Genomic DNA, 24,921 nt, shown 5'->3' with positions numbered 1-24,921 from the left:
GCTATGTAGGGACCCACTAAGAGTCACCTCATTATCACATGAAACAGTAAATTGCAAGGAGCTTAGTGCCAGGAACTGGGGACCACGACCAAATATTTATTTTATATATTACACTATAAGAAGTGCACCATGGCACTTTATTCCCCTTGGATATTTGCTAGGCAATGGCTTGAAAACCGTCCTCATGCCGCTTCCAGAAAGGGGCAGATTCTGGCAAAACAGAGAAAATGCCCTGAGCTTTAGTTCTTTTAATATTTGCCAGAAACTTCCTTGGGAAAGGGAAAGTGAGAATTAACCTAGATCATTTGAGCACAAGCGCAAAGAGAATAAAGTCCTTGCTTTGTTCATGGACCACACATGGTGATGGAAGAGACAAGAAGGTAAAGAAGTAAGAATGTGTATGTAACAGTTTCATACAAAAAGCAGGTAAGCATTCAGGGAGCTGAGTGTATTCTCAATACACTCTCATTGCAGAACTGAGCTTTGAGCAGCAATGTGAGGGAAATGCAGAAGCAAGCCACAAGAAAATCCATTGGACTTATTTTGCTATTTCTCAAAATATGAGTGAATACAGGAAATTTAAAATAACTAAAGAAGAAATTCAGGTTAAAATAATAATAGCCTAAAGTAGAAAAGGAGAGTTCGGATAGTCTAATTATCTGATAAGCATGTCTTGTTTCCAATTTACCAACAACCTTTCTTTGTGTAGCAGTTCATAACAAAAAATAAAGGAAACAGATCTAATTTTCTGTCTTTCACACACATGCTTTACAAGAACTTATTTTTTTAAATCATGTAAACTGTATATCGCCTTCTAATCAATATGTGGAAATCAATGATGTAATGATACCTAATGAGATTTGAGGGATGTAATGCTTCTTGTTCTTTCAATGTGAAAGTTTGAATTATATGGATCAATAGACAATGATCTAAACTGCCCTTTCTAGCAGAAGGGTATATCTGACTAAAAATCTAGGTTATGCAGGTACTGGGTGAAATCACTTTCTCCCTTAAAACCCACAATAGAGTTTGCTTATCTCTCTGTTATGACATTTCCCTTATTTGAATTATAGTCAATTCTGGATTTGACTTTTGACCACTGGAACACTGTCTGCTACTTTAGAAAAGGGACTATGCTTTAATCATGGTTTTACTTCTCACGCAGCCAGGGCCTCCAATAAAAGGTAAAAATAAAGGTTTGCCTCATTTAATCTTAAAGTCTAGTTTTAATAAATAATACATTTGAATTATTTAACAATCAAAATGGTATTGAAGAGTATTCATTGAGAGATTTTACTCCCACCCATCTCCATCCACCCATTGCCCAACATCCCACTATTTCCCAAAGTTAAAAAAATGTCTTGTATATTTTTTCAGTGTTTCTTCTTTTTTCTTTTTTCCAGGTAGCCCCTCAGCACGCAGAAGTTCCTGGGCCAGGGTTTGAACCCATGCCATAGCAGCAACAATGCTGGATCTTCAACCTGCTACACCATCAGGGAACTCCATCAGCGTTTCTTTATGTAAATGTACACAAATATAAATAAATCACCTTAAGTCCTTATTTTCTCCAACTCTTACACAAAGATAAATATAGGCTTATATTGTTTTGCTTATGACATTTTTCTAATTTAATAATGTATCTTCCTGTATCAGAATGCCTTCATGCTATTTGTTGCACCTTCATAGTACTCTGTTACCGGCCTGATTTCCACTGTCCTAAACAGTAATTAGGAAACTTTGCTTTGTGGTGGGTAGAATTTTAAGATGACCTCCGATGATTCATACCATCATATAATCCTCTAGCCCTTGAATGTAGGAGAAATGTGTCTATATGATGGACTATCATTCCTTTGAATAGCACATTATATGACTCAGTTTGACCTAAAGAAAGAGATTATCCTAAGCAGGCCTGACCTAACCATTAAACTCTTAAAAGGGACCAGACTCTTCCTGAAGAAAAGGAATTCGAAGCAAGAAAAAATACGGCATGGCTAGTTTTGGAAAAGGAGGGAGACACATGATAAGGAACATAAACAAATTTTAAAGTGAGAGCAACTCCCAGCCCACAACCAGCAAAACAATGGAGACCTTACCTTAGAGATACAGCTGCAAGAAGCTGAATTTTGCCAAGGGCCTGAAGGAACGTAGAAGAGGATGCTAACTCCATATGATAATACAGCCCAGCCAGCATCTTGATTTCACTCTGTGCCACCCTGAGCAGAGAAGCCAGTTATGTTACAGCTAGACTTCTGATCTACAGAAACCGCAAGATAATAATTGTTTTGTTTTTGTTTTTAATTTTATGGCTATACCTGTAGCATATGTAAGTTGCCAGGCCAGGGATTGAATCCAGCCGTAGTTGTAAGCTACAGCTGGATCCTTTAACCTACTGTGCCAGGCTGGGGATTGAACTCCCACCTTTGCAGCTACTTGATCCACCATAGTTGGATTCTTAACCTACTGTGCCATGGAGAGAACTCCTGCAAGATAATAATTGTTGTTTTAAGTCTTTAAAGTTTGTGGTACTTGGTTACATGACCCTTCCTTATCAGAGTTTCTCAGGAGATTCTAACTTGCTTAATTTTTTCCCATATGAATTTTTAGAATAATTTTTTATAGTTCTAAAAAAACTTATGTTTTTAAATTAACTTAGGGACAATTGGTAATTTTAAGATTTTTAAAAATTTTAAGCATCTCTTTTCAAGAACATATCAATTCTTTCCTTCTTTTTTATGTCTACCTTTATTGAAAAAAAAATTATCCATTGAGGAACTATCCAGAGGAAAGTATTCCCTGAGGTAATTTGCATTTTTTACTGTTTAGCATAGATTTCCTCCCAGGAAACTTGGGCTTATAGCAGTTCCCCTGGGCTGCTGTAACAAAGTACCACAAACTATGTGGTTCAAGCAGTAGACATCTACCATCTCATGATTCTGGAGGTTAGAAGTCCAAAGTCAAGGTGTCAGCAGGGTTGATTTTTTCTGAGAGTTGTGAAGGTACCTGCCTCTCTCCTAGCTTCCAGTAGCCTCAGGCTTTGGTTTATAGGTGATTTTCTCCCTGCATCTTTACATCATCTTTCCTGTACATGTATGTCTGTCTCCAAGTCCAAATTTCCCCTTCCTGGAGGACAAGGCCATATTGGACAGGGCCCAGCCTACACTTCACACCTCATTTCAACTTGATCATCTGTTTCACAATATGATCCCATTCATGTCTTCTCTGAAGACACCATTCAACTCACAGCAGACCTCTTTAGTTGTTTTTTACACAGATATCTGGTTACAGGAGTTCCTGTCATGGCTAAGTGGTTAATGAATCCGACTAAGAACCATGAGGTTGCAGGTTCAATCCCTGGCCTTGCTCAGTGGGTTAAGGATCCAGCATTGCCATGAGCTGTGGTGTAGGTCACAGACGTGGATCAGATTCCGTGTTGCTGTGGCTGTGGCATAGGCTGGTGGCTGCAGCTCCGATTAGACCCCTAGCCTGGGAACCTCCATATGCCATGGGTGTAGCCCTAGAAAAGACAAAAAAAAAAAAAAAAAAAAAGATACTCTGGTTACAACCCCAGTAAAAATATGGAGAGTGGTTTTAAAAAATCTTTTCTAAGTTCTACTAACGTATAACTAAGTCGCAGTGAATATTTTTGTGGAAAGACATTAAAAACAATAAAAAGTTAAACTTTTATAAACCTGAGACTCTTCACAATTTTTTTTTCTTTTTAGGGCCACACGTGCGGCATATGGAGGTTCCCAGGCCAGGGGTCGAATCGGAGCTACAGCTGCTGGCCTACACCACAGCCACAGCAAAGCCAGATCCAAGCTGCGTCTGTGACCTACACCACAGCCCATGGCAACGCTGGATCCTCAGCCCCTGAGCGAGGCCAGGGATCAAACCCACACCTCATGATTCCTAGTCAAATTCGTTTCCGCTGAGCCATGAAGGGAACTCCCCATGATTCTTAAATGATGAGTTCAGCTTGAAACAGTAGAGGACCATGTTTCCTTACAGAAATTTCTGATTCATCATATTCTTGGGGAGAAAAATCGGACAAATTATACTCCAGAGTTGAAAACTACCAAGATACTGGGGGGGAAAAAAAGCTTAATTTTACTTTATTGGATTACTTGAAATTTAGTTAGCTAGCATTTCACAGGGAAGGTAGACCTGCATTTTTATGAGTCCTTGCAGAGTTTAATGAGTTTCAGTTCTTAAGTAAACCTTTATTGGAGGAAATTAAGATCTTACAAGATTTAAATGGAACAAAAGCAAAATCAAAAGCTAATGGTGAGGAAGGTCATAACATTAGACACAATTGTTTAATCATTTGTTACCATATGCTGAGAATTCATTAGACTTCATCTTGCAGCTTTTGAGAGCAGACTCACCTGTCTGAAAATAAGCAATGACATATATGCCTTGGAGTCAAATATTAATCTGGATCAGATCTAATGGGAAATTTACTATACTCTGCCACTCTTAATTTAATCTCACATATGCATTTGTATGTGTGTGCGTATGTGTGTGTGTGTGACTTTCCTAGTGACAAACACCTTAATCTAAGCTTGAGGAAAGGAGTGGAAAGAAGGACTGAGATTGATGCAACTTCCATTTTTCCTTTTAGTAATTGTAATTCTAACCCTTCCCTCTATGTGCATGTAATTTTTTTTTTCTTTTCCCTTCTATTTGTGAAAGAACATTTCACTGAAAGATTAAAGCAGTTTCTTTGCTTTCTCCTTGCTCTTCTGCTTCCACCTCTGCCTCTGTTTCTCTCTTCCACCAGTATAGGTAATGATTTTGCCACAGGAGCTGATTCATTAGCAATCAGCAATGAAGGTTAATCACTTTATTTGAATCACTTTTGCATTTATACTATCACTCTGAGTTCTACCTTTTCTTTGGAAATGGAGCACCCTTAAGTCCATAAAAATTACACCTACTCACTAAGCTCAGGAAAAGTGACTAATTGTTTTAATTATTATTATTGATGTTGATGTCATTATTTTTTACCTTTTTTTTTTTCCTTTTCACTTATGTAGATTTGTAGAACATTGAAACAAAGAGAAGAGAATCAAGCTTTTAAACAGGCTTCTTCTTCTTCTTTTTTTTTTTTTTAGGGCCACACCCATGTCATGTGGAAGTTCCCAGGCTAGGGGTCGAATCAGAGCGCAGCTGCTGGCCTACACCACAGCCACAGCAACACGGGATCCTTGACCCACTAAGCAAGGCCAGGGATCAAACCTGTATCCTCATGGATACTAGTTTGATTCATTTCCACTGTGCCACAACTGGAACTCCCTAAGCAGGCTTCGTAATGTACAAACAGAAGATGAGATGCTCAGATGGTCTATACAGGGCCATCTGCATAGAGAGAAAGAACTTACTTTTATTTATCCTTAGTGTAGTCATGATATCATATCACAGCAAAGGAGCCAAAAAGATCCTCTGCTTAGGTCAAACCTCCACAGATAAATAACCTAAGGCTATAATCTTGCAAACAGTGGCTGTTGTAGAGTCCACTGATAAACCAAATACATTCTTTCCTCTTTCCTTTTAGCATTGAATTTTGGCTTGGCATTTGGTCTCATGGAAGAGACTATATTTCAAAACTCCCTGAATTAGACTTCTGTTGCTGCCATAACAAACTATCAAAATCTATCAGCTTTAAATAACTCCAATTTACTATCTCACATTTCTATAGACAAGAAGCCCCGAAGGATTCAGCTGAATTATTGATGCATGGCTTCAAATGCCAAAATCAGTATGGTGGCTGGGCTAGGCTCTTACCTGGAAACACTGAGGAAGAATCTGCTCCTAATCTTAGATTGTTGGCAGAATTCAGTCCCTTGCCATTTTTAAAACTGAGGTCTCTGTTTTCTTACTTATAGCCCTTCATCTTTAAATCAACAATGGCACACTGGCTTCTTCTCATGCTTTGAATCTGACTTCCTCTTTTAATACAACCACAAAAAAGATCACTCATTTTAAGGGTTCCTGGGCTAATATTAGACCCAACCAGATAATCTAGGATAATCTACCTATTTTACATTCTGCTGATTAGTGATCTTAATCACATGCCTTTTGACATATAATTAAACACATTTATTGGAAATACATCAGGGGCAAAGTTATGGGAGTACAGTTTTGCCTACTAAATCTCTCTTCAGTAGAAACCACCAGCCCAGGGCAGTCACTCTGCACAACACCAGGGGGCATGGTGACCACAAAATACAATGCAAATGATGCCTCTTGGATGTATAAAACATGGGAGAAGCAGACAATACAACTAGGTTTTAGCCAGTGGGATGTAAATGAAAATAATGTGTATAACTTCATATTATTTTAAACACAAAGTCTCTTGCCCTGTTTTTTTTCTCCTTTTCTGCTAACTTTAAAATGGCAATAATGTAAGCAATATTATTAAGTAAAAAAAAGAAAATACGTCTACCTTATATTTTATGGTTTATTTGCTATGGCAGTTTACTTTGTTCAATATTTTGCAGAATCAAGATGAAGATTCAGGTTCCTTGTCCAGCTCTATTTATTTTCATATTGTCTTTCCTGATTCACACAATGATCACATAATTCACATCATGATCTTCTCCATTATCCTCTTTCTTTTGTTCTCCAAAAGTTCTGAAAGAGTCAGAGACTAGGGATAGATGGCAGGTATTGCTGGAGCGAAAAGTCATAATTTGGTTGGTCAGGCTAAGGGACTTCACTGGGTGAGACTGGATTTTGTAATAATTCATCGCTTTAGAGGAGAAAAGAAGTCTGGGAGTAAAAGATAAGTTTCATTTTTTATACAAATTCTGCAAAAAATAGTGAAGAGCAAAAAATAAAATGTATCATAATAAATAAAAAGTAAAAGTTATGTTCTAGTAAAAAAGAAGATATCAGGCATGTCCATTTTATATACAACATCAATATAAAGAGTAAATAAGTCGTAGAAAAAATTGAGTATCTAAAAGTATGCATTCATAGAATAAAGTTATTGACAATGCCCAATCAAGCAATAGAGAACATTTGTGTATATATTCAATAGCTATATTTTTCTGCATTTTCTTCATTAAATGGCATTCAAAGTCTTTGTCATGATCCAGATTTAGCAATTTCATTAATCTTGGCATCAGTGTGGGTATTGTTCTGCTGAAGCCCTCTCTATGGAGAGAAGGCAGCCAACATCTGTGATCTCAGCTCTTTTCATTCTGCCTGATGACATTCCTCTTTACTTCAGTTGTGTCTACAGCTCTGAGCTTCCCTGAAACCTTACTGATGATTTTCAGCATTATTTATATTAAAAAAACCTCAGAAAATATGTAAGTGTAAAGTATATAAGAAAATTTAGAGTACAAAATCCAAGGTACTGGGAATGTCAGTGTTGGCTGAGAAACTCCCTTATATTGTGCTGAATAGGTAGTTTCTCTATTAGGATTCATCTTGACATTTGAAAGCACTTTTGAATCAACTCACCACAGGAGGTATAATCCCCACCTTGCAAAAAAGTTATATCAAATAGTAAATGTAGAATTAGGTAAGTTATTCCCTTATGTTAACAAAGGTGCTGTTTCTCACTCTATTCTCAAAAAATCAGAAATAAGTATAGGCAAATTGGGTTCCCAGTTTATCAGCCACAGATAGATATTTGTTATTTGTTCTATTGATGGCTGAAGAACTAAAGGCAAATGCTTAGGAAAGGTATAAATAACAGCAACAAACAGAGAGGAGACAATAAAAAAAATCAGCAGGGTCCTGGGCAACAGGTCCTTTGCTATCTGCATTGCATTTTGAAAATTACTAAATAACTCAGTCTGTTTTTTCAGCTAAGACATGGGGATCCTAGTACCTACCTTTCCATGGATTTTTGAGGATAAAATGAGGAAAAGGTAGAGAGCATGCATCCATAGTTCTTGAACTAGTAGACACCTGACAAAGGTTTTCTCTTACTTCCTCCAGCCGTTGTAGGGGAGACTCTGAAAAGGAAAAGATGTAGAGAATGGGAGAGTCCTAGGATACAAGTTCATTACCAGCCTCTACTACTAGACAGCAGAGTATCCCAGGCCAAGCTACTCCTGGTTACAGTCTTTCTTAAAGGAGGATATTATACCTGTTTGCCCCATGTCTTAGTTTTCTTCTGCTCTTAAATTTCTTTTAAACAAATTTTATGATTTAAAACAGCACACATTTATTATCTCAGTTCCCATGTGTTGGAGATCAAGGCATGGCTTGACTTGACTGGTCCTCTGCCCCAGGCCTTATCAGGCTATAATAAATATGTCAGCTGGGCCTGTGTTCTCACCTGCAGTTTGTTGTCCTGTTCCAGACTGTTGGAAGAATTCAATTTTCTGCAGTTTTAGGGTTGAGACTTTTTTTTTTTTTCTTTTTTGGCCATACCTGCAGCATGCTGAAATTCCCAGGCCAGTGCCAGAGATTGAACCTATGCCACAGCAGTGACCCAAGCCACAGTGGTGACAGTGCCAGATCCTTAACCCACTGAGCCATAAGGGAATTTTGAGACTTCCAATTGTTGATGGCTGTTGGCCATGGATTGCTCTCAGCTACTGGAGGCCACTGTCAGGTCTTAGCCAAGCTGCCACAATATTGAGCCTTAATTTCTCAAAACAAGCAGAGTCTTATATAATACAATCTAACCAAGAGAATAACTGTCCTATCATATTTTCAGGTCCTGCCCATGCTCAAAGGAAGAGGATTAAATAAGGAACTTATGCCAGTTGGTAGAAATCTTGGGGGTCATCAAAGAATTCTGTGTACCATACACTATAACTTGTTTTGAAGCAAAATGATAAGATTCTGAGTCAGGAAGAAACACTGTTTTTTCTCCATCAAAATCCCTGTGGACACAGGTGCTGCCATATCCTGCCGTATATCATTTGTCACAATCTGATTAGAAAAATCTTAAATATCAGCTTCTAATCTTCTGCCACTCTGAGAAAACATTACTAGCCAGTCCCTCCATTCACATGGGAAATGATATTTTTTCTTTTCTTATTAAAGTATAGTCGATTTAAAATATTATATTAGTTTTAGATATACAACATAGTGACTCAATATTTTTATAGCTTACACTCCATTTAAAATTATTACAAAAATACGGCTATATTTCCCTGTGCTGTACAATAAAATATTTCTTATTTATTTCATACATAGTTAGTTTGTGTCTCTTAATCCTACACTCCTAACTTGCCTCTCCCCATCCCATCTCCCTACTGGTAACAACTAGTTTTTTGGGTTTTTTTTTTGGTCCTTTTAAGGCTGCACCTGTGGCATATGGAAGTTCCCAGGCTAGGAGTCAAATCAGAACTGCAACTGCCTGCCACAGCCACAGCCACAGCAACACCAGATCTGAGCCACATCTGTGAACTGTGCCACAGCTCACGACAATACCAGATCCTTAACCCATTGAGCAAGGCCAGGGATCGAACCCCTGTCCTCATTGGATACTAGTCAGGTTCATTACAGCTGAACCACAATCAGAACTCCCACAACTAGTCTGTTTTCTATATCTGTGAGTCTGTTTCTGTTTTGTTGTATAGATACATTTATTTTATATAGAGAGTATGTCTTTCCCTGACTTATTTCACTAAGCATAATACTTATTTTTTACAGAACTAGATAAAGTACCTAAAATTTATAAGACGCACAAGTTGCAAGAGCAATCTGGAGCAAAAAGAACAAACCTGGAGGTGGCATGGTCCCTGACTTCAGACTAAACTAGAAATCCACAGTAATCAAAAGATCAGCGTATTGGCACAAAAACAGACACATAGATCAATGGAACAGTATAGAGAGGCCAAAAATAAACCTAGGCACTTATGGGCAATTAACCTATGACAAATCTTCCTTCTGGATTTGAGGGAAAGTCTGTTCCCTTGCCTTTTTCGCCTTCTAGATTCCTTCATTATTCCTTGGTTTGTGGTTACATCCCCAAGCATCAAAGGGAAGCATCTTCAAATCTCCCTTTTCTATCATCTCCTTCTCTTCTTGCATTTTACTATAAGCAGCAAGAAGAAACCAGGCCAGACCTTCAACACTTTTCTTGTAAAGATTCTAGGCTAAGTATCCACATTCATTTCTTACATGTCCCTAGAAAACAGGTTAGGTGTGTCCAAAACATAATGGCAATTGAGGCATAGCATAAAAATCATAGACAACCTCATTCAAAAGGAAAGAAAAATGAAAAAAAAAAAAAAGGAGTCACTTCCCTTAAGTAATTTCAAAATCCACCGAGGCCATCTCCACTCTATCTTAGGGCCTAGGAATAATCTTCTGTGACTTGAGGCTCACCCCTCTGGTCCAGCAGCTCCATTCTATGTCACCTACCTTTTGCAGGAAGTGTAGTTTGTGTTTGCATGTTTATCAGCCTATTTTCCACTTATAGAATTTGGATAGTCCAAAGTCCTCTCATTTCATTTCCTCTCTATCCCTTTAAGGCAAAGTTGGCAGTATTTGGCTGCGTTTTCTGTGGATGTCATGAGAGTTCATCCCATTAAACAGGAAGCTGTTTCACAGGTCTTTCTAGATTATTCCATCTCTATTTTTGTCTCCTGCTTATTAGTGCGGGAAAGGGGCTGTGGTGTTTTGGAGAACTAAGTTGACAGAGGGAATCCATGAGAGACACATCTAATCTTTACGACCACGGTGTGTGACTTAATACTGTGACTTTTTGTTCTTTCCAAGGTCCTAGCAAAGATAGTCCAACCAGGTCCTTAGTTTTTCTTCAGAGCATAATTTTATGACAGTGAACCTCCTAATTTTAGCACTTTTTTTTACAATCTAGATAGGCTAAAAATTTTCAAAGCCATCAAAGTATTCTTTTTTGATTAATAGTTGATCTCTCAATTTATCACTTCCTCTCACATATTACTAGAAGCAGCAAGGAAAAAAAACCAAGCCTCATCTTCAATACTCACTTGGAAATCTCAGTTAAATATCCAAGTTCATCATTTACATAGAACACAATTCAGGTAAGTTTTCTGCTGTATAAAAAAGAGCCTCTTTACTTCAGTTTCCAATTATATGTTGTTTTTCAAAATTTAAAATTATTTTGATGGCAAGACACAATACACTATGCTTATGAATAGAAGAAAGGCATTACTCACTGGACAACTACATGTAAAAGAATGAGATTAGACCATTTCCTCAAACCATACACAAAAATAAAGTCAAAGTGGATCAAATACCTAAATGTAAGACCTGAAATCATAAAACTCCTAGAAGAGAACATAGGCATAGCATTCTTTGACATAAATCTTAGAATGGTTTTGGGGATTCAGCTCCTAAGTCAAAATAAATAAAACAAACAAACAAAAAAATAAAATGGAACCTAGTTAAATTTAAAAGCTTTTGCACAGCAAAAGAAGCCATTGACAAAACAAAAAGACAACCTAGTGAATGAGAGAAAATATTTGAAAATGATATGACTGAGAAGGGGTTACTATCCAAATATAAATAAACAGCTCATACATTTTAATATTTAAAAAAACAAAGAACCCAATTTTAAAATGGGCGGAAGAACTGAATAGAAATTTTTCCTAAGAAGATATACAGTTGTCAACAGGTACATAAAAGGTGATCAGTATCACTAATTACCAGGGAAATGGAAATCAAAACACACAGTAAGATATCATCTCATACCTGACAGAATAGCTAACATCAAAAAGTCTACAATAACAAATTTTGTTGAGGATATAGAGAAAAAGGAACACTTGGGCACTGACAATGGGAATGTAAATTGGTTTCAGTCACTATGGAAAACAGTATGGAAGTTTCTCACAAAACTGAAAATAGAACTACCACATGATTCAGGAATTCTATTGCTGGGCATATGTCCAAAGAAAATGAAAACACTAATATGAAAAGATACATGCCACCCCTATGTTCCTAGCAGCATTATTTATAATAGCCAAGACATGGAAGCCGCCCAAGTATCCATTAACAAATGAACAAGATGTGAAATGTATGTATAATGGAATATTTTATATATAATGAAATATTATATATATATATATATATATATATATATATATATATATATACAATGAAATATTATTCAGTCATAAAAAAGAATGAAAAAATGGCATTTACAGCAACACGGATGGACCTAGCAATTATCATACTAAGTGACATTACTCAGTGAGAGACAAACATCATGTGGTATCACTTATATGTGGAATCTAAGAAAAGGATACAAATGAACTTGTTTTCAGAAGAGAAACAGACTCACAGACTTTGAAAAATTCATGGTTACCAAAAGGGACAGGTTGGGGGAATATATAATTGGGATAAAAAAAAAAAAGAAGAGAAAGGCAGAACTTTTTTCCACTTATATTTCTAAATGAGAGAAGTTTGCCAGGCAGCCACACAGAAAGTTGCATCCAGGAAGAAGATAACAGCAAGCTAAAGCTGTAAAAGGATGCTTATGTATGGTAAGTAGGGTAAGGCTTACTGAGTTTCACAGGCTTCATGTGGATTGCCTAATTTGAATAATTTCTCAGGCTTTGGAGCAAATGGGCTCTGGCCCTGTCGTGATTAGGGCCAGAGCATAGATATATGAGTGCCTGATAAAGAAACGGTGGAAATATGGATTTAATTACCTGCTATGGAAGGAGACCTGGCAGGCTTATAGCCAGGGCCTCAAGTTTGGGTGAAGATGAAGGAAAGAAATGAAGAATGAAAGGGAAAAAAGAAATGATAAATGAAAGGAAAAGAAAGAGAAACCAAGAAAGCAAGAAAGAAGAGAAAACAGAGAGAAAGAAAGAAAAAAGAAAGGGAGAAGGAAGGAAAGAAGGAAAGAGAGAAAGGAAGGAGAGAAAGAAAGAGAAAAAGAGAAGAAGGAAGAAGAAAGAAAGAAAGAAAGGAAGAAAGAAAGAAAGAAAGAAAGAAAGAAAGAAAGAAAGAAAGAAAGAAAAAGAAAAAGAAAGAGAAAGAAAGAGGGAGGAAGGGAAGGAAGGAAAAAAGAAAAAAGAACGAAGGAAAGAAAAAGAAAGAGGAAGAGAAGTGGGGGGAAGAAAAAGAACCCATGTTACATATATTTTTCATGTCTTTCTGAGCCTTCAACACCTCTTTTAACATTCATATTTATACTAACAGGCTGTTTATGACAATTTGGGTATTATTTGAGATGATGTAGATTTTCTGTACTGTGCACCCACTTCCTTCTGAGCCTTCACTAGCCATCTTTATTTAACATCCATATTTCTACCAACACTTTGTTCAAGGTAATCTAGTCACTATCTGTCTTGCTCCTTAAAACCCATTATTCAATTCCAAAACCGCTTTCACAGACAGGTGTATTCTAAAACTGGCTTTTTTTACAAAACATATACTGGATATCTCACCACAGCAGTAGTATAGATCCACTGTATAATATTCCATTACATGGCTGTGTCCTCATTTATTTATAAGGTCTCATTGCTGGGCACATAGGTGTTTCTTAATTTTTTGCTTTTCTAAATAGTGCTACAATTCACAATTAGAAACTTTTTGAGTACTTGTGCAAGTATATATAATTTGTGTGTGTGTGTTTATGTGGCGGGCCCGTGGTATGTGGAAGCTCCCAGGCCAGATATAGAACCCACAGCAGTGAAAACAATGGATCTTTAACCCACTGAGCCACCAGGGAACTCCACAAGTATACATAAATTTTAAAAATCAATTTGTAGTTATTTTCACAAACAGTTCTATCATGATTTTGATTGGAATCATATTAAATGAATTGATGTATTTGCAGATAATTAAAGTCTTAACAATAGCACCCACAATATCTTTTATCTGGATCTGTCTTTATGTCTTTAATAGACTACAGTTTTCCCCCAAGTTGTGGGCACAACTTGCTAGATTTATTTTTAAGTACTTCAGAATTATGTTTGCTTGTTGAAAAGAGAATCTTACTCTCTGTTAGTTTTTCTGGTGGTTTCTGGCTCTATAGAGGAATGCTGATTTCTACATGTTAATCTTAACATCCACTACTCTTCAGGACTCTCTTCTTAGTTCCAGTAGTTTGTTGAATTTTCTGGCTTTCTATGCAAAGTATTATATTATGTGAAAATAAGGACTAATTATTCTCTTCCCTCTGTAGAAGGCAGTGTTCAGTGTGCTCATCCCCCAGCTGCCATGCATGTTACTGCTAATAGCTCACACAGGCCACCTCCTTATAGAATGGCTCTTGGTGATGACCTGCCTTTCCAAAATGTACCTGGGAATTATGCCTTTGCCTCCAATGGTGACCCATATCCAATGATTGATGCAATGTGGTTCTAAGACAGTGAACCTTGGTTGCAATATACACTGTAGCAATCTCCCCAGCTATAGGTTTGAGACTAAACTTTATCTAAAATAATGTTTGTCAGCCCTTTGTTTTTCGTTATTATCCCACTAAAGAACCTTTAAAGACAGTTTGTTGTTAATTACCTACCTCCATGTAATTTTGATATCACACATAGATCACCTGTTTATGTGCTGTGGTCCTTGGGAGGTTACACACCCCTGGAATATTTTCACCCCCAAGCCAGTAGCCAATTTTTGCTCCCTTCAGGGTGATACTCTTCCACTGAAAGCACATAGTCTAAACTACATCCTTGCTAATTTTTTTTTCCTTTCCCTATCTTGCTTTCCTCCTCCCTTTCTCCTGTGTCTTAGTTTGGATGCTTTACATTCATGTATAGTTTTATACTTTTTAACCACGGTAATAAATTCTACATTTTTCTTTTGTGTTATTTATTTCTGAGCATTGCTGTGTAAGAACTTTAAAATAATTTTGCCGAGGTAAAAAATTCTAAGTGGAGCTTGATTTTAATTTTATTAAATTTACAATGTAAGTTTAGCAAGATAACATTTTAGCAGTATTCAGATTTATCTCTCCAGAAATGTGGCATACAAGCATCCTTTCATGCTTCTCAGTAAAACAGCAAATGTATTCCTTATTAGAGTTATGTTTTACATTATTTGTTACTGCAAATGGAATTTTAAAGCAATTACTAGTATTTCATTGTCAGACTCTTTACTATTACTATCGAAGTGATGAGCTTTTATCTTTATGAATAATTTCAAAGATATATTTAAGAGTAAAACCACTGCACTTACAGATAATGTGAAGCCAAGTAGATTTGCTACTATCTTAAGAACAGGTAAGGAATTGAAAGTTCACACAAAGTAAATAGAAAGACAGTCAGGATCAACACATAGGTGGGCACTTAATGATTTTTTTTATGAAAGGAGAGTATGAAGAAAGACATTATGAGATAAAACCAAAGAAGACAAAATGGACTGAGATCAGAGCACTTCATGAGGTTAAGTAGAAATGTAAAATGTATGCGGTTCTCTGAAAACAAACAGTAGGCAAGACAGCTAGATTCTTAAAAAAGAAAAGGTCAAGCAAAGCCCGCAAGTAATCATCTTTCTTTATTCAGTACTAACTGGGCCTGGTATGATACTGCGTTGTTGGGAGCCAACATTTCTACCAATAATAGCTTCTTTGATAGCAGCTTATTTTCCTTTACTACATGTTTTAGAATCATCAAATTATTAACTATTGGAAATACTTGAGACTTCCTAGTTTGTCTTCCTTGTTAAAAAGAGAGAGAGAGAGCGCTAAGCTCTAAATAGGAAAAGTTAAGCTCCAATTAGTCAAAATTATTTTCCCTGATTTCCCTTTTCGGTTAAAGCCGTCAGAATTCATCCAAGCCAGAAAGCTGGGTCATCTTCATCCCATGATCCAAGTGCTCTTTATTTTTGTATCCTCAGTGTCTTACTAACTCTTCACCAGAGAGGTATTTCAGGTCCTCATCGTTGCCTACATTCTTCGATGCCATGACTATTTCAGTGCAGTCTACATTCTGCTAGACACATACCACACCAGACACTCCAAATACAATGGCAAATTTCTGTTTGTCTCTGCATTAGGCTCCCACTCACTCCTTATTTTGGTCCATTTCCTGCAGAATATTTTACAAAATGTAAATTTTATTAGCTTCCCTTGCCTGAAGTTCTCGGTAGCTTTCCACTACCCTGTGGGATTAACATCAAATCCACTAGCTCTTTTCAAAGTGATCTGTCTCTATAATTTAGCTCCCTTCCCTGTTTATGTATATGTTTTTAGTCTATCATCCCACAGATCCCGTGTCATACCCACAAAGAAGTATTAAATTTTACCCAAAGATGACAGGCAATTTCATACTGTCAACAGACTGTTAGCCTCCGTTTTTCTTGCATATTTGGGGGAAAGTGCATATGTCTTATATCTGATCCTGAATCATACTTTGACTGCTTCTGCCATATAAGATATGGTTTCTCTACCGTTCCCAAATCTAATTCGGGCCATCCTTCACTCTTTGGCTGGGTACCTCCTGATACACCAGGATGCTCTGTTCCTTTATATAGGGCTGCCACTGCAGTGCAAGCTACAGTGGAAAGCGATATGGAGACAGACACTCCCTCTTTTATGGGCCCATCTTTTCATTCTCCACAAGAATGAAGACAAAACGTCTTATGTACATAACAGATACACTTTATCGCTGTGTTAATGAATAGAAGAATGAAAATGAAGGCAGAACAAATCTAGAAGCTATGTGTTTTTCTTCCTTGTGTTCAAGGAAAAAGAATCCTTCATTCCTTTGTTCCTAGAATTGCTTTCCCATCCTAACTTTCCTCCTCTTTCCCTCTGAAGGAACTGTATTTTTCAGTACATCACAGGGTTAGTATTCACTCCTTATCCCCACCTCTTCCCTACCAGGATACTCTAACCCATCCCCAGCCATTGAAGTTGCTCTAGATTTACAACCATGAGGTTTCAGCAGTAGAATCCAGGGAGTTCATCAGAAAACTCCAAAGAATGTTTTGTCACATCGTGTATACTTTTAAGACTTCCATCACGGTGTGAGGTACCAATAAACCTTCTAACTCCTCCTGTAGTTTTGGGATGGGTAACTATTGAAATGCAGAGAGAAGCTGTTTTTAAGAACATTAGAAATAATAGTCTAAAACGATGAGAAGGCAAATTTTTTTTTTTCTATAGGCAAAAGGCCTGAACTATTTTCCCTGGTCACAATTTGTGCAGTACTGATTTTTTTAATAAAGAGCAAATTTACTTTCTTTTTACATTCATCTTCTAAGTCCCAGATAACACCCAAAGGACTACTGGATTTTTAAAACTGGGCCAGTGGGATACTTAAACACTGGAACCACCCATTGCATGTTCCTGCCCAGAAAACAAAAACAAAAACCAAAAGAGAGGTTGTCTACATGAGTGTTCAAGAAAAAAAAAAAGTTATTGCCTTTTTATTTAAAATATTTTCACATTTTTTCAACTATCATTTCTCCTGCTAAAAATATCATTCAAGCTAAATGTCTTCTTGGTGACGTCTTTCCTTACTCCCCTGTAGTTATCCAATAGTCTCCCCTGGGCTTCTCAAAATAAACTGCACTAACCTCCAGTACAGCCCTTAACACATTTCTGTGTTTATTTCTATCTGTCTGTCCCATGCAGCCTGTGAACTCCTGTTACAAATGTCGCTTCCACTTAAAACTCATTGAATCAAACTGGTCACATTGTCCCCATCCACCAATAAGTAGATCATGAAGTACAATTCTGCCATGTTCCTCAAAGGGGGAAGAACTGGAGATACTTGGTTAGCAACCATTTTTTATAGAAATGCAAGTTGGTCAGGACTATTGCAGAGACATATGTAATCAGTACACTACAGATGTTCCAGTTGAGTATAATCTTTACGTCTAGCTTAGAATTCCTTCTCCCAACCACGTCTGAGATCCCCCTATTTGAGAAAAGATGCAATAGATATGAGATTTATTTTAAGACATTTCAGATGAAACAAATGTGAAATCATACAATAAAGTCTACATCTTGGCTTAAAACTAAGATATTTGAAAGAAAAGTAGCTGACTTCAACCATAGAGAAGGTGATTTAAGAAAAAACCATGACAAGCTGTTCTCAGATGACTTTCAGCCAATTTAAAGTCAATTTTTAAAAGTTAATTTGGGTGATTTTCATAAGTGTTATATAAAAATGTCATGGCATACCAAGAAAAGAGGACAGCCTTGAAAGGAAAACCCAAGATTCTATACCTAAGTTCATCGCTATTTAGCTATGTGTCCTTGGGTCTTCTGTAGGCATATATCTTGCTATATAAAATGAAAACTGGAAGAGATGTACAAGGTTCCTTGCAATTTAATATTATTTGACCCATGTAATTCAACTTGTCATAACTCAATTTAGGAGCAACTGCTAAAGTAATTTGGGGAATGATATCTTCTTTAGCAACCACACCCCCAAATTTCAATGGCTTAAAATGGTATAATTTTTTCACCCACAAACAAGATTCCTATCTGACAAGTGGCTTCTCTCTACAGTATGATTCAGGGACCAGGTATCTTCCATCTAGTGGCTCCATCATCCACAGGAGACTCAGCCTTCTCTGCTTCTAGTCAGAAGCAGCAGGGAGAAGAGTGGGGAGGCCCAGTGCAGAAGTGGCGTATATCACTTCTGCTCACCTTCTTTGGGACAAAGTCCTCACTAGTGAGAACACAGGGAGTGGCAGGGGGTGGGGGGATAAGGGGCAACAAAGACTGGAAAATGCAGTCCTCAGCTGGAGGCTCTCCTCCCAGCACCAACTTCATACCGTGGAAATAAGGATTTAAATTTTTGGAGAACATCTAGTCCTCTCTGCCACTCTGTCTTTTTTGACAGCTACCACCTTCCTTCAAATAATTAACCATTCCTCTCTGTTGCTCCCCTTGTACTCAGAAAGAATGCTATCCTGGTACCTTCACCACTTATTAAAGGTAAATGGTAAATATTCAAGGGCAAGGACCACTTTTTATTCAGCCTTGCTCTTATCTACACATGCACCTATTCCTGGAAGAGAGGAATTATTCAATAATAGATTTTGACTAAATGAATTTATTCAAAATCTTTTCTGCCACCATTGTGTTTTTTTCACAGTATGTGAACTTTCACAGTAGATTAAAAGAATTTTGTGATAGAACTTTACCAGAACCCAGTGATCCTGCAAAATCATTGGGAGTATTATATGTAAAAATATATTAAGTGTCTAGATACAAATGATGATTTCCAGCCTTTCATTCTCCACTGGAAACCACAGCCCCTTCATAATTAGCTAGAGGTGAAGGTTCTTCTTGATATCCTGATCTTAGGAACAGTGCTTTAAATATTCCTTTATTCTTTCAGTTTATGAGTATAAAGCTTAGATATTTTATTTTATTTTATTTTATTTTATTTTTTTGTCTTTTTGCTATTTCTTGGGCCATTCCCGCGGCATATGGAGATTCCCAAGCTGGGGTCTAATCGGAGCTGTAGCCACCAGCCTACGCCAGAGCCACAGCCACAGCAATGGGATCTGAGCCGCGTCTGCAACCTACACCACAGCTCACAGCAACACCGGATCGTTAACCCACTGAGCAAGGCCAGGGACCGAACCCGCAACCTCATGGTTCCTAGTCGGATTCGTTAACCACTGCACCATGACGGGAACTCCAAAAGCTTAGATTTTTAAGTGAGAAATACAAGTCATATCATACTTCTAGAAAGATAGAGTAATTAGACTGTAAACTTATTGTGTGTGTATGTACCTTGAAAAACATCATTTAGACTTTACAGAAAACACCTGAGAAGATTTTCATCCATAAGCAACAATGAAATATTTTGGAAAATCATCAGGTCATGTCTTATTTACTCCAGATAAAACATGTAAAAATGTAATGATATATTTACTGCAGAGTCAATTCATTTATACAACAAACATTTACTAAGCATCTACTTTGACTTATTAAGCTAGATTACTTAACAAAAAAAAATCAAGTCATTCTTTCAAGTTACCTGAGTGATCAGCACTGGATATGCAGCAAGGTCTTTGGGGAGCATTTTTAACTGTAACATATAGTTATTTAAGGACAAGAGCCCACATGTACCCATTGGCTTGATTTCCCCATAAATATTTATAGAATAAATTACTACCAAAATAAACACTCTTTTTTTTTCAACCCCTTATTAAAACTTTTTACCCATGACAATGTTGAACTTTGTCAGAATCCAGTAATCCTAGAAAAGAGCGATGTTTAAAAATAAATAAAACATATTTTCATGTTCCAGGCAGTGGTTTACTGCAAAGAAACAATTTTACCCATGTAAGTTAGCTAAGACTAATGAATGCTCCCCTTGTTTACCTATGACAAAGGTAGACAAAAACCCTCCAAATTCCTACTGTTTCACATATTAAGGATTAGCTGAACCACGTGTCTCCACTGATCAGTCAGAACAGAATGCTTATTTACCAAAGTTTGCTTAAGCGTCTCCCCTTCCCCCAGGCACCTGAACTTTGACCTGAGCCAGCATAAAGCTCCTTAACAGTCTCAATTGGGAACAGGCAGCCTTAGGGTGACACACAGTCCGATCCACACATTCATCCCACTTCCCCACATTCTGTTTTTTTCTAATGTTGTTTTATTTTTCCCTAAAAAAGAAAAACCCCTTCTGATGAATTTTTGAATGCTTGCAAATCTCATGGTTCATTGCAATAGTCCCCCTTCCTTTATTTATAATAGACCCCTTTCTCCCCCTTTCTCCTTTGCAATGATCCTTCCCAAAAAGTCTCTTCTTCCCTACATCTAGAATGTTGTGCTTTTGTTTGTTTTAACTTTAAAAGAAAGTTACTGCTAGGAGTTCCCATTGTGGCTCAGCAGTAATGAACCCAACAAGTATCCATGAGGATGCAGGTTCTATCCCAGGCCCTGCTCATTGGATCAGGGATCCAGCGTTGCTGTGAGCCATGGTGTAGGTTGCAGACATGGCTGGGATGCCACATTGCTGTGGCTGTGGCATAGGCCAGCAGCTACAGCTCTGATTCGACCCTTAGACTGGGGACTTCCATATGCTGTACGTGCGGCCCTAAAAAAGCGAAAAAGAAAAAAAAGTTACTACCCTCAACACACCCAAATACACAAATGTGAACTAAATATCTAATAGACTTTATTTTTCACATCTGACCTCATAGGGTATGGTTTTCTGATTCTCTGACATAAGAATATGTGTTAATATACAAGTTGAATACAGGTAAATATTTCAAACATATACCAAATAAAGATAATTTTGCAAATAAGAGTTCTGGATCCTGTCTTAGGTTGTGGGGGCACTTATAAAATAACTATCTCAATGTTAGGGTCTACTCTCTTTTTATTACACAAACTCTTTCCTTAAGATTGAATATGTACTGCCATCTACTGGTAAGTAGTATAAAATCAAGTTAATACAGCTAGTGTTGCTTTCTTCTACAAAAGTATGTGAGCATATTTGCTGAAAAGACCATCTTCTCAAATACCTAACAGACCTAACAACAAATATTTATGTTCAGTATGCATTATTTATTGACCAACCATGTTTAAAAATTCTTTTGTCTAGGATTTTCTCAAAACATTTTTTAGTTGCTAAAATATTTTTAAATGATTCAGGACTAAATACCTGAACAAATCTAATCATTACACTCATTGAATAGGATAGCAGAGTTCAGTACAAATACAGAGCAATGATGCAAAAAGTGTGGTGTGTAGACTAGCAGTACCAGTATCATTTGGAAACTTGTGAGAAATGCAGAATTTTAGGCTTCTTCCCAGAACTACTTAAACAGAATCTGCATTTTAACAAGATCATTATGTTATGTGTGGGCACATTAAAGAAGCACTGGTACAAAGTATGATATAGCATTGTATGTCAAAGGCTATATATATGTATGTTTGTGCTTAAGATTTTTGTCATGGTATCAGAATCATTTTTCACTTTTCAATCTTCAAATGGATTTCATCTTGCAATGATTTTTTTTTTGAATCATTGTTAGATCAATTGAAGCAGTCTTGAGAAGAATTATACCTCTGCTAAAGAAAGACAAGTAAAGAACAATACCCTCAAGCTATACTATATATTTGTGCATATGGAGGCTCATTATACTGTTCAGCATCATTGATGAGACTTTCCGTAAGATTAATTACTGAAACAGCAATGCCAGCAGCCTCTCAAATAGGTCAAGGGATAGATAATCAAGGGAAAGATACGGACAAACTAAGGAGTTGGAGTGAAGAATAAGGTCAGTTTAGACAGTAAATCACAAGTACATGAGCACAGGTACATACACACATTGACAGTGAACTCCCAATGTCAAGTTGACAGGCCATGGGAGCCAAATTTTAACAGTTGTCTGGTTTGTCACAGATCCCACAGTTACATGTATTAGAATGGGGTACCATTGCCTCTGGCAATTTCATTGACTGTACCAGATGCCTCTTACTTGACAAAGGAGCACAAATAAAGGTGTATATTCTACATAGTAAAGGACATAACCTCAGTTTTTCATGTGTAGTATGTAATACCATTTTCCTTTAAATTTGTTGAGACTTTCTTCGTGATCTAGCACATAGTCAATTTTTTTAACATTTCATGTATGCTTGAAAATGTGCATTTTCTAATCTTTGGGTGCTTAGAATAATAGATAAATAAAAATCAGTTTTGAATTTTTTTTTTTTTTTTTTTGCATTTTTTGGCCACACCCTCAGCATGAAGAAGTTTCTGGGCCAGAGGTTGAACCTGTGCCACAGCGATGGCCATGCTTGATCCTTAAACTCAAAGCCATCAGAGAACTCCCAAAACTGTTCATTGTTAATTATTTTGTCCATATTTACGTCATTACTTTTTTCTCTGCCTGACCAATCAATTAATATAAGTACATTAGTATTTCCCACTATGATGACGAATTTTAAAACTCTATCTCTTTCTAACACTTTTGCTTCCTAAATTTTAAGGCTATTTTAATAGACTATGTTTTCCTGAGAAATACAGTATTGTAATTATATTGTGACCCTCATCATACTTAATAATACTTTTCATCCTAAATTTTGTATGACTTACACTATCCAAAGTAGGCCAAACTTTACAGGTTAAGGGCACAGCCTTTCACAAGTCTTCATTTCAGGCAGTAGTCACAAGTCCAGGCATCTGGACAGTCACTCTCTCTGCTGCCCAGCTGGCTATAATTTGAATGTTTCCACATCAGCCTCAAGTCCCACAATTTCGTAGACTCACAGGAATCATTGAAAGTGCTATACTTACACTTAGTTTTATTGTAGCAATAGGCTACACATAAGTAGAAATGCATAAGGTAAATCTAGGAAGATTCCAAACTCAAAGCTCAATAGATAATAATCCTCTCAGCATCGAAGTGTGACAATACCCAGAATATTGTCAACCAAATAAGCTCACTGAGCTTCAGTGTCCAGAAGGCAGACAAGGTACAAGGTGTTTAACCTTGTACAATCAACTGATTGAATCATTGCTCACATGACTCAATCTCAGGCTATTTCTCCCCTCCCCCAAGGATCAGGCTGATATCACAATACCAAAGACTTTTATTCATAGGACTGGACTTTCCAGCATGGCCAGCCTTATCCTAAGGCACCTCATTAACATAAACCACCAGATTTGGTCTAAGGGGCCCATCATGAATATCAAACAAGGGTTTGGAGGCTATCTCCCAGGAGCCAGGACAAAGGCCAGACTTCATTTTGCTTTGGGTATCCTTAACTCTTAACTATACAAATACTAAGATTGCTGTTCTAAATTCTTATTTTTATAATTTGCCCACAATGTGTAAAATAAAATTAGAAAATCTAAATATTTCAATGTCACAATAATAATGGATGAAAATGTAGTAATCAAAATTTGTCATATTTGATAAAATAATTCAGGTATTTTCTATTTATGAGACAAACCTGAATCATATGGATATATTATAGGATAAGTACAAATTAATTTTTGGCGGGGCAAGCCTGTGCTATATGGAAGTTCCTGAGTCAGGGATCAAACCTGTGCCACAGCAGCAATCTGAGCACTGCAGTGAAAGCACCAAATCCTGCTGTATCACAAGGGTACTCCATATAAGTGCAAATTAATATCTCAATGAGACACCACTACATGACCACTAGAAAGGCAAAATTTAAAAGACTGATAATACCTAAAATGTTGATTTGTGGCACAGCTGGAACTTTCCCGCATTGCTGGTGGGAGAATAAATTGGTTCAATTACTTTAGGAAAATATCTCAGCAATATATAAGCTAGATCTATGTATACTTTATGTCCAAAAAATTATGCTTCTGGGTACCCACCCAATAGAAATTTTTAACAAATATTAAATAATTATATATATATATATAATGTTCACAGCAATGTTCACAGCAGCTTTATTCACAATAGCAAAAAAATGGGAAAAAAACCCAAAGCCCATAGAAGACTTAAAATGAATATTTCACAGGAACAAGAGAGGACAAGTTAATAATAGAACACATGAATGAATCTTATGAAATAATTCTGCAGGAATAGTTATGTGCAAAGAAGTAAATTTTGTATGATTCCAATTAATATAAAAATTCAGCAAAAGGCAAAATAAATCTATGGCGATAGCACTAAAAATCTCAGTTATTCTTAAAGAGTCACGAGGATGCCCTGTGAGTTTCTAGAAATGTTCTTCGTCTTAATCTCAGCTGTGGTTACATGGGCATATACAGGTGAGTATACACCCAAAAATTATCAAGCTGTACACTTAAGATATATGCATCTTTTATATATGTCATACCTCAATTTAAAAAAAAATAATTAAACCACAAGAATGTAGAAAGATATTTGCTTCCTGGATAGACTCGCCTTCTAGTTTCAAATACCAATCTGGTTTCAGCTGGTTTCAACTAACTGGCGGAAGTAGAACTACCAGACAAGGCATTTGGTGAGGGAGGAAAAGGAGCCCAAAATGAAAGGAGGGATATCAAAGTTACCAACTTAAGTCACTGCTGTGAACAAAGACATCTCAGTTTTTAGCATGAGAAATGAAGAAAA

General features: G+C 36.9%; 1 long non-coding RNA gene across 1 annotated transcript; it reads right to left on the bottom strand.

Moving 5' to 3' along the window:
* Positions 1,968-8,061, bottom strand: LOC100627937. The gene is made up of 3 exons (XR_002345528.1): positions 7,848-8,061; positions 6,446-6,633; positions 1,968-2,213 (listed from the first exon to the last, which is right to left on the bottom strand). It is a non-coding gene; the product is annotated as an uncharacterized LOC100627937 (long non-coding RNA).

Source organism: Sus scrofa, chromosome 6 (genome assembly GCF_000003025.6).
Source record: "Sus scrofa isolate TJ Tabasco breed Duroc chromosome 6, Sscrofa11.1, whole genome shotgun sequence".
NCBI classification, from domain to species: Eukaryota; Metazoa; Chordata; class Mammalia; order Artiodactyla; family Suidae; genus Sus; species Sus scrofa.
This window is presented reverse-complemented; position numbering and strand designations above follow the sequence as displayed.